We start from the raw sequence: 10,007 nt of genomic DNA on the forward strand, positions 1-10,007 counted from the left end.
AATCAATCTTCAACTTTTAGCCACTTGGAGTGAAGATTTATTAGTTAGTTAACTAGCGGAGCTGACTGATTACTGTACAAACACACAACTTTATGAGTGATCTGGGTGAAACTGGATCATATTTTATGAAGAGAATATTGTCTGGTTTTCCCTCTGACATCGCTAACTGCTAATGTGACCTCGCCGCCGCTGCCGCCGTCTAAACTAACGTCACTTTCTATCTCCAGACTGTCGATATAATGAGAAGCATTAACGTCTCTTTATCTACTCATCCATTCACTCCCCCGCACACACACACACACACACACACACAGTAGCTATATCTGACACCATTATCTGTTGACCTCACTCACCTGCCTCAGTCACTCATTCACCTGCTCTTTCCCGCCGCGTCCTGAACACACCCACACGCCTGCAGCATGTGTGTGTAATAAGTTCCCACAACCCAAGGCCCCGCTGACCTTTTCCCACTAATGATGCCCACTCTCTCTCTCTCTTTCTCTGCCAGCTGTCTCTCTCCTTTATCTCTTTGTCTGACTCACTTTTTCTGCATTTCATGACTCTCTCGGTCTCTGTTTTCAAACAATTCAAACTTTCAAAAAGCAGAAATCTTCAGAAAAGGTGAGCTCGCTTTCATTGGGGCTGAGTGGAAGCAAACAGAGAGGGAACAGCTCAGGAACTGATTACATCTTCTGTACAGGTGTGTGTTTGTGTGGAGTACAGTTGTAAGTCTCATATCTACTTCCACTTTTGTTTGTTTGTTATTATATTCTTCTGTTCGCCCGAGGCCAGACAATCCTGTTTTTTCCCTGTCAAGTAGAGTCTGTATTAGGACCAGTTCATCCATCACAATAAAATATAATTAGACTCTGAAGTTCTGCAGATAGTTTTGGTTTAATAGGTTTTCTCCAGGTAGAAAAGGAGGAAACTTTACATCTGTGGATTAAAGGAGCAATGTGTTTCACCTCCTCCCACCCTCCATGTGATGAAGATTGGTAGACACGAGTAATAAACTCTGCAATGTCTTTAAAACTTTATAATATGGCCGCCAGTTTCACAGATTATGCTCCGATTTAATTGCAATAAATGAATCAAAATGATGCCGAAATACTTTAATCATAATGCCGATTTGTAAAAAGTCAAGATTCAAAATTTGTCAGGTCTGTCCGCAAGACAACAAACAAACAACTTTTAAAATGCTTGTTTTCTGCATGGAGTCTGGTCTTTGTGTAAATATGACGCAGTATCATTGAGTTCTGGATGTACACAGACGACGATAACAGCAGTGCAACTGCAGACACGGTTGAGAAACTAGATAAATCCACTATTAAAGTTTAAAAAATTAAATTTCTCCCAACAAAACAGTTCAACACAAACTAAGTTTAAACTTGGCTAAATTCAACACATAGACGCCATAGCTGTAACCTCCAGTATATTGGGGTAAAATTAAATATAATATAGAGTTAAGTTATTTTGTTAAACCCAGGATCGACCCACAAGGCAGATTGATAATTGATTGATTCAGTGAAAAAGCAGCCAATATGTGAATTTCGCTGTGATTTTTACATGATTTTGTTTATATGCAAATGCATATTGATGTTCGGCTCATTATTATCAAAGTCTGGGCTCAGACAGCAGCCAGGAAGTCGAGGTTTTGCAGTTTTTATTGCGTTTTCAGTTCACTATGACTCTAATTCCTTTACCTCAGACAGACAGTTATCACTTTCTTTAGCTCCTTCTTTCATTCGCACCATCTGTGTCACACCAAACACACATTTCTGAGCATCAAGGTGTAAATGAGCCACCGTATTAAACATGTGTGCCCTCATTTATTTTCCTCCATCCACTCTCAATATCTCCTCTCCTCTGCTCCCTCTGTCTCTCCCCCAATTGATATTCAGAGGACGAGAGGCGATGAAACCAAGGATATGCAGAGAAACTCTCGCCCCTGACCTTGTGTCTAAGGTGTGAAGGGAACTATCCATGTATATTTTATACCTTCAGTGTCCTGTGGAACCTCTATAAAGTCACCCTTGTTCTTTTTTCAGGAATTGAAGGAAATCAGAGGAGTGGGGAGAGCTTCAAAAAATCCAAATCTTCAAGTTCCATGATCCATGAAAGGATATTTGGTCATTAGACTGCTTCACATATTTCCTGGTGTTAGATTATTGGATTATTGGGGAGCTTTTCTCTCTGCTTCACTCGGCTCAGTGTCTTCAGATGGCTGACGGCCTGCCAGGTGCCTCCCTCAGGTTCAGTACTAATTGTATAGCTCTGACTCACTGCTGTCAATTACACACTCGGCTTGTTGGCCCGCTCTCCCCCCCTGTAGGGTTTTGTATTGGTACACCTTTATTGGGAAAAAAAAGCCGTTCTTGGCACGCTCCCATCATGCCTCTGTGGGTATATCTGGTGAAGCAGTATGTCATGTACTGTGTCTTTAACTGTGTTGACCAAACCTCCTTTTTCATGTTTTAGACCATCTACGACAAATCTTCATCATCATTTTGCAAGCGATGCTCTTACGTTTTAGATATTTAAATGTATTTTTCTGCAGTTCCAGGCAGCAAACATTAAGATATTAAGGCTGGCCTCACTCCCAACTCATTAAACAGGTGAATTGTTGGGCTCTTTCAGGGGCCCCTTTGCTTCAAACCGTGACACCCTAGGGGCCCCTCAAGGTACACTGGTGCTCCGTGATAAAATTAGCGATAATAAATATGCAACATCTGGTTAGACCTCTGAAATAAAGCTTGCTGAGAAACATTTCACATTTGTATATGTTTGCTCTTTATACTACCGGACAGGACAGGTCAGGAAACGGGCTATCTCCTACAGGGCTACTGACCAAGCTGCTAAACTACATTTACTGTATCCTGTTGATGTAGGAAACTTTTACAGGTTTAATGTGCTAATAGATTTTTATTTTTATTTTTATGCATGATTCCTAGTTCCTAGTTGAATGAAAGGAGCTCTTAAGGGTGCCAGTGGAAAAAATATTTCACTTATTTTGTGAAATTATTATTTTGGGAGCCCAATAAATCTCACTGTTTAGTTAATGTCCACCAAACTAGCATGTGTTTTTCACCTCTGATGGTTTAGGTATGACACAAAAGCAATGTGGTTATGGTTGCAGACACAGTATTATTATGGGGTCTCCTGCGCTAACAACAACGCCACACTACCTGTGTGTTAGCATCTGACAGACAGGGGTCAAAGGTCACACAGCCGTCAGCTCAACGTGGTCATTCCAAGCAATAAAATTTGACAGTGCTGTCATTTCTCATGTGAAGATCAAATACATACATCAAAGTTACTGATCCAACAGTGCAGCCAGTACGGGAATCAAACCTGCGACTTTCCTCTAAAGGAAATAAAACACACATGCAGGCGTTTCCGGAGGCGGGTGGAACTACATTTCTCTCGAGCTCAGGACTGTGTCATTTAATAATGGAGCATAAAAAGAATGGAAGCTCGCAGGCATTTTATACATAGAGAACGCGAGCACCGGCGTACAGTCCACGTGAAATGTAACCCTGAGCCATGGGTTGGATTTAGTGTCGTGCCTCGTCTGAAATCCTCTGTTTCATACGCTCGTGGCCGCTGCATTATTCACAAAGCTGAGGCAATACTTGAGGTTATGCCTCTCTGTAAATCCTATACGGTATTCAGCGTATTTCATGTCATTACGAGCGCTGCATTATTCATAAAGTTAAATGATACACACTGACATATTCAAACTGCAATTATCTTGGATCTTTACTGATTTGCATTACGCTGGATCCTAAGTTGTTCCGTGCCCAAGGCAAGGGTAATATAAATCTTTAGAGTAAAGAATAACCTTCGCTGGCTGTACACTGCAGCTTTTCATTTCACTCAGAAGCATGGGCGTAACGTTTGTTTGTTAATCCGATATGAGCCGATGCACTTTGTCTTATTGTCTCTTGTCATTTCAAAAAACAAGGAATGAAATCGGTGGAAGAAATGTTTTCTATATTTAGAGCACAAGTGTAGATTTCAACAAACATTCATCTGCACACTAATTCTAACTAACTAATAATATTTTCTAATCTTGTGCAGCGGAGGTCAGAGAGAGGCTAATTTTAGTCCCTAATGTGGGTTTTAATGTAGGATCAACTCCAAAAACAGTTCCCACAATGCAATTTGATTGCATTTTCCTTTTAAACCCTCCAGGTCTGACAAATATCTACATCTTTCAAACTCTACACCTCCAGTTAAAGGTCCAGTGTGTAACATTTATGAGGATCTGTTGTCAGAAATGTAATATAATATTCACGTGTGTTTTCATGAGTGTATAATCACCTAAATATATGAATCATTGTATTTTCGTTACCTTAGAATTTGCGGGTCCTCTGGTGGAGTGGCCGGTGGCGGAGTCCACCATGTTGAACCGCCATGTTTCTACATTAGCCCAGAACAGGCAAAGGGAACTTTTTTGTTTGTTTGTTGTTTGAGTTTACTGGCCACTGTACTTTCTCCTACATGCTCCGTGAAGGCAAGCGGTTTCAGTTAGTTGCAATCTGCAACTTCACCACTAGATGCCACTAAATCCGACACACTGGTCCTTTAAAGGGGTACGGCACTGATTTAGTATTACGCTTCCATAACATTCGGTGCAAGAGATACAATATTTCTTGTCCTAAGATGGCAAAGGAATGGCCTCATGCCTAAACCCTGTCTGGTAAATGTCCACATCTTTAAATCTCCTGTGTACGCCTCCAGTTAACACAGTCTGCACATATCCAAAGCGACTCGTTGAGCAGACTTCTATGCACATGTCGGTTGCTGCTTGAGGCAAAGCGCTCTTTAAATAGCCGCACGGTGTGATTGTTCACAGCAGATCTGTGAAGTAGTTTGTGAGATTTTCTGCTAACAAACCCACAGAATCTCTGTGGAAACAACCGGGAAGTTAAAGCCTTTAGTTATTAAGTGACTTTCTCTCTTCTTGAGCATCAGCCGGCCGTGACGTAGAGTCAGTGACTTCCTGTGGCATTGAATCGAACAGCCAACCACCGTGCTGTTGCTGTACTTGCTGTTATAAAGTTGTATATATATCGAAGCCTCGGGTTGAAACATGACTTACCTCAAGCAACAAGGCCACAGGCAATAGTGGTGTGTGTGTGTGTGTGTGTGTACGTACTAGAGAGAGACAGCCAGTCTATTATAGAGGTCTGGTCTATAAGTGCTGCAGCGTTCTTTGTCAGACTAATGGTTGAACGAATGCCTAAGGCTTGCTCTCTCTCCCTCTCTCTTTTACGCACACACACAAACACACACACACACAGTCACATACTCATACCGAGGTACTTTTCTTTAGAGACGCTATCTCTCTATCTTTTTCCTTTTACCCTTTCACCATGTTTCCCTCTCAAACACACAGAAATGCTCACAAACACACTTACACACACACACACAGAAATGCCCAGCGGGTCAGGCTTGGCTTTATAATTCCATTCCTTGTCTCGTAACCTCCGCTCCTGTGTTGATAAATAGGCGCTGCTCTGCACCGGCTGACACCTGAATAATATATAGGACACACACACACACACACACACACACAACCACAGAGGACACACACACACACACATGTATACACAGACAAAGGACACATGCATCTGCAGATACACACACCTATATATAGAGAGAGAATACAGTTCAGTAATACAGTAAACACAAGCTCTCTCACTCTTCCTGTCTCTCAAAGTCAGCCATTATAAAGTTCTGCCACAGCCGACTGTACAAGGTTGACACGGAGAGTGCACAGATTTATAATTTTGAAAGGTTTCATATACATATATATATATATATATATCAACAAAATTCACTGCTGCTAGATCACTAGAGCACCAGCCTCTCAGACTACAACAAATGGGCGCTACTAACAGCCAACCAGACTTCATTAACAAAAACACTAATTTCACCTCGCAGATCATCGTAACCTCATTCAAAGTGGACAGAAACTAAATAAAACTCAACAAAATTAGACTTTCCACCAACATTTTGCTAAATATGGTGGCGTTTTAAGAAAAAAGACTAAATTGTAAGATGGTAGGCACATTATCACCACTCTGATCGTACCATAAAACAAAAGACTAATGTCTCCGTCAGACCTGATACTAGAACACAATGCTCTAAACAGAGTGTGAATGTGCTTATTTCTGGCTGTATTCCTCATGTGTGTTTATGTGTGTGTAACAGAGTGAGTCGATCCGGCTTTAGCAGTAATCTCAGTGTTTCAGAGGGTGGCCTAGTTCACAGCTCCCATGTTTCTCCACTCAATTATCATTCCATCGATAACATCTGCTCCCCTCTCTGTCTCTCTCTCTCTCTCTCTCTCTCTCTCTGCAGCCCTGAATACTCGCTCTTTGTTCTTTTCGAGCTCGTCTTTCCTCCACCGCCATCTGTACTCAAATTAGCTTAAGGAATCAGAGCGGGCTCTCGATCATCTTAAGGGTGGCACAATTAAACATCTCCACTGCTGTTTTTGTGCCGCTGAGAGTCCGTGTGGCAGCTTCATTTAAAAAGGTGAATCCTCACATCCTGTTCAAACAGCTGGCGAATGCATGCTGTACCCCTCTGAAAGTGGAGAAAGTGTCTCTTAAGCAAATTACGTCTGGTTACGGTTGGCGCTCTTGATGTGTCCCTAATAGTCTTTGGACGATAGGGAATAAGATATATCAGGCTTTGGATACACACACAGTTCTTGTTAGGAGTGTTGTTAATTCAGTGTCAGTTTGGGTCTTTTTATGGAATTTATTTGACAAGAAACATAGAATATCACAAGATTTATCCCTTTAACTACCCTTCTGTCCACCTTACGTCCCCCAGCAACAAGGAGGCACTCGACTGCGATATTTCCTTTGCATTACTGAACATCTTGCACCTTGCATTTTAGCAAATATTTGAACAATTTAACAATGTTTTACGACTCTTCCGAACTCCCAAGAACCACCAGCACCAAAAGATTTGCAGCCCCCTTTAAAAGATTTATTTAAAATCTCAAATAAAAGAAAGAAAAGCCACTAACCTAACCCAGCTCTCAACCAGGAGAAGGGTTAAGCACAGATGCCACCCACCCCAACCGAACCTCATCAGTTAGCAGATCTATTCCATTTCACACAGAAACATGTTGGCTGGCAGTCTGGCTGGAAGTGGACAGAAAGCCTTCAGGGGCTGTGGGAACCCGGACAATCCCCAACTCCTGTGTCTAACCGAGTTAGATGTGAAAATATTCACGCTGTCGCTGCCTCTCTGATGCCCGACCTCCCTCCACCGCTGACACCTCTCACCATCCCCAGAGTCAGTACTGTGTTCCCTGTCCTCAAACTATTCTAAATAAACTCTTAATTCACAGTTAGATGAGGAAATATTCTGGCTCTGCAGATGTTTTTCCTCTCATTTGTTCTTCGGCTCAGTGTGCGAACTGTCCCTGAGCAGCAGCTCTCATTCTTCAGAGACAGGCCGCTCAATTAGCCAAATAAAATCACCAAAAAAAACAACCCTGATGGATCATCTGTCCAGTGCAATGTGGACTGTAACCGAGGTCTCTGAATATGTGTCCTCTCTTGTTTCTGTTTCTCATCCTCTCTTTGTTTCTCTGCGTCCTCCACTGTGACATTTCTTTATTTTCCCTCCCTCACCTCCTTCTGCATCTTTTCCTTTTCTGTCTTACCTTCGTTTTTGTCCCCTCTCTTCTGCGTCTCCCCACCGCCACCGTCCTCGCCTCCCCTCTGTCTTTAATCTCACTCTATCTTGTACCCTTTGATTTTCAGGTTGTCTTTCCTCTCTGTGTATATTCTCTCCACTTCAATTTTCTACTTCAACTTCAATCTTTGGTATTATTGGAAAACTCCTCTGCTCTTTTCTTTACCAGAACAATGTGTTAGATCTCGGCTTCTGTTTTCTCTCCTGCACAACTGGAACAGAAGTCATTACAACCAATATCAATACAGGGATCTAAACATGAGGGCTATCTGGTCTTGAGATGGACTGAGACCAGCAGATAAGGGACAGGTCTTCACTTTGGAGCAGCACATTTATTTTAATATTGGACTAAGGACGATAAAATATACCAACTTGACAAACTCTGATAAAAATATACAGGAAGCAAAGATAAAAAAAAATCAACATTTCAAGCAGCAGAGGTGAAAAAGAAAATTGAGTGACACCACAAACTGCACTGGATAGCAGATAAGATCCATCAAAGATGAGGTTGTTTGAAATGAACGTGCAACATGCTCCACAGCAACCTAACTACAACAGATCACCTTATTGATTACATCTGGCACTTTAAAAACACCCTCAGGTATTGGCACTTCAGACCAAGAACACGGGTTAATCGCGGTGCCATAATGTGCCCCACAGTCGGTGATGGAAACATGATGAAATCCTGGACCAGCTGTTGGTCTGCCACAGCCTCCGTCTCTGTAGGTTTTATGACTGCAGTGTGACTTCTGTGCTGGTCTCTGCTCTGCACACAGACACAGAGTGCATCTACTGTGTCGTATTGAACACAGCTGACTTCACACAGGGTATATAACCGGGGGAACTGCCTTAAATGTGTCTCATGGTATATGCACATAATTGTGTGCTTGCTATATAAAAGAGCCTTTAGAATAGTGTTCACTGAAATGCAAAAACTGTTTATAGTTGAGTTTTAACATTGGCTGTAGATTCTTTGTAGTGGTTTCCAACCTGGGTGTGGGGAAGCTCACTTGGGGTCGCCAAAACTTCACAAGGGGTTGTGAGGCCTTCTTGATTTTAAGGCGTGCTAGAAAACATACACACAGTAGGCCTATATCTCAGCATTTGGTTCACTTATGTGAAGAAAAGTGAATTTAAATGTGAAGTGAATTGTCTAATAGAACAATGGATGACAAGAAAACACTGAACTTGTCAAAAAAAGAAGCCTATTAAGTCTGTGTGATTGTTTGAAATGATACAAATACATAATACAGACAGAGAATTGTATACAAATCAGTTACAGAAACGTATACGTATAAAAGTGCAGTAACTCAGTTATGATGGAAATGTCTTGGTTAATTGGGAGCACAATTTATTGCATTTTATCCAGTAATTATTATGGATTTTGCATTTACTGAAACCAGTTTCCACCGATGTTAAAATGAATCTTGGTGGTTTATGTTGCAGCTGAAGTATTACTCAATATAATTCATCACAGAGTTGGACTTGAGTTGGTCACAAAAATAAGACTTGAGCCTTGACCGCTGTGAGATTTGAGTTACTTTGAGACTTGTTTATATCTATTATATCGTATGTTACAGTAAACACCTTCAGACATGTCCTAAAATAGCTCTGACAAGTTGGCCAAAAAGGGCAAAACCTAATTGTATTTGTTGTTTCCGAGGCTCCAGGTTTTGTAGCTGAATTGTTGACTGCCGGGATGGGAAGATTCAATTCTCTACAGCCAGGAAAAAATCTCCTAATAGTTAAGATAACAACGGACAAAACCACCCATCCAGCACAGCAATAATGTGACAAATAGTTTTGTAAAATAAGTTTCCCAAAGTTTGTTATAATTGTTATTCTTAAACTTATTGTGTGTGGAAGAAAATGCTCAGGCATTTTCGTGGCTACAGAAAGAAGTCATTTTGTGCAGAATTCTGTTCCTTCATTCCTTCTGGTTCAATACCCAGCAGCCAGCCTCTTTACTGTCGGTCTCCCCCGTCCTCCTCTGGAAGAATTTTTAGAGTCCCAGTGAAAAATGAAATTGATTTTTGCTCCTGTGTAGCTCAGTGTTTAAGCTCTTTCATTGTCTGCAATTATTGTATCGTTGGACTTTGGGGACATGGGAATTTCTCAACAGAAAATTACAAAACTATGAGACGAATGTTCTGACCAGTTAATCTGACCTCTGCAGTGTTTGTTCCGGTGCTTTAGAGTGTATGTTCAAATAAGGATGATGAACTTTGACTCCCAAAAGATGCCTGAAAATGTCTTCCACAAAACGACTCAAATGTTTTATG

The 10,007-nt window shown here is 41.4% G+C and overlaps 1 protein-coding gene across 1 annotated transcript in view; it reads left to right on the forward strand.

The window, feature by feature from the left end:
• si:cabz01090165.1 (uncharacterized protein LOC100333421 homolog) overlaps nt 1-10,007 on the forward strand; it is a 59,073-nt gene that overhangs the window by 33,438 nt on the left and 15,628 nt on the right. The window lies entirely within an intron of this gene.

Source organism: Morone saxatilis, unplaced genomic scaffold (assembly GCF_004916995.1).
Source record: "Morone saxatilis isolate NCDOM2014 unplaced genomic scaffold, NCSU_SB_2.0 Contig8, whole genome shotgun sequence".
Lineage (NCBI taxonomy): Eukaryota > Metazoa > Chordata > Actinopteri > Moronidae > Morone > Morone saxatilis.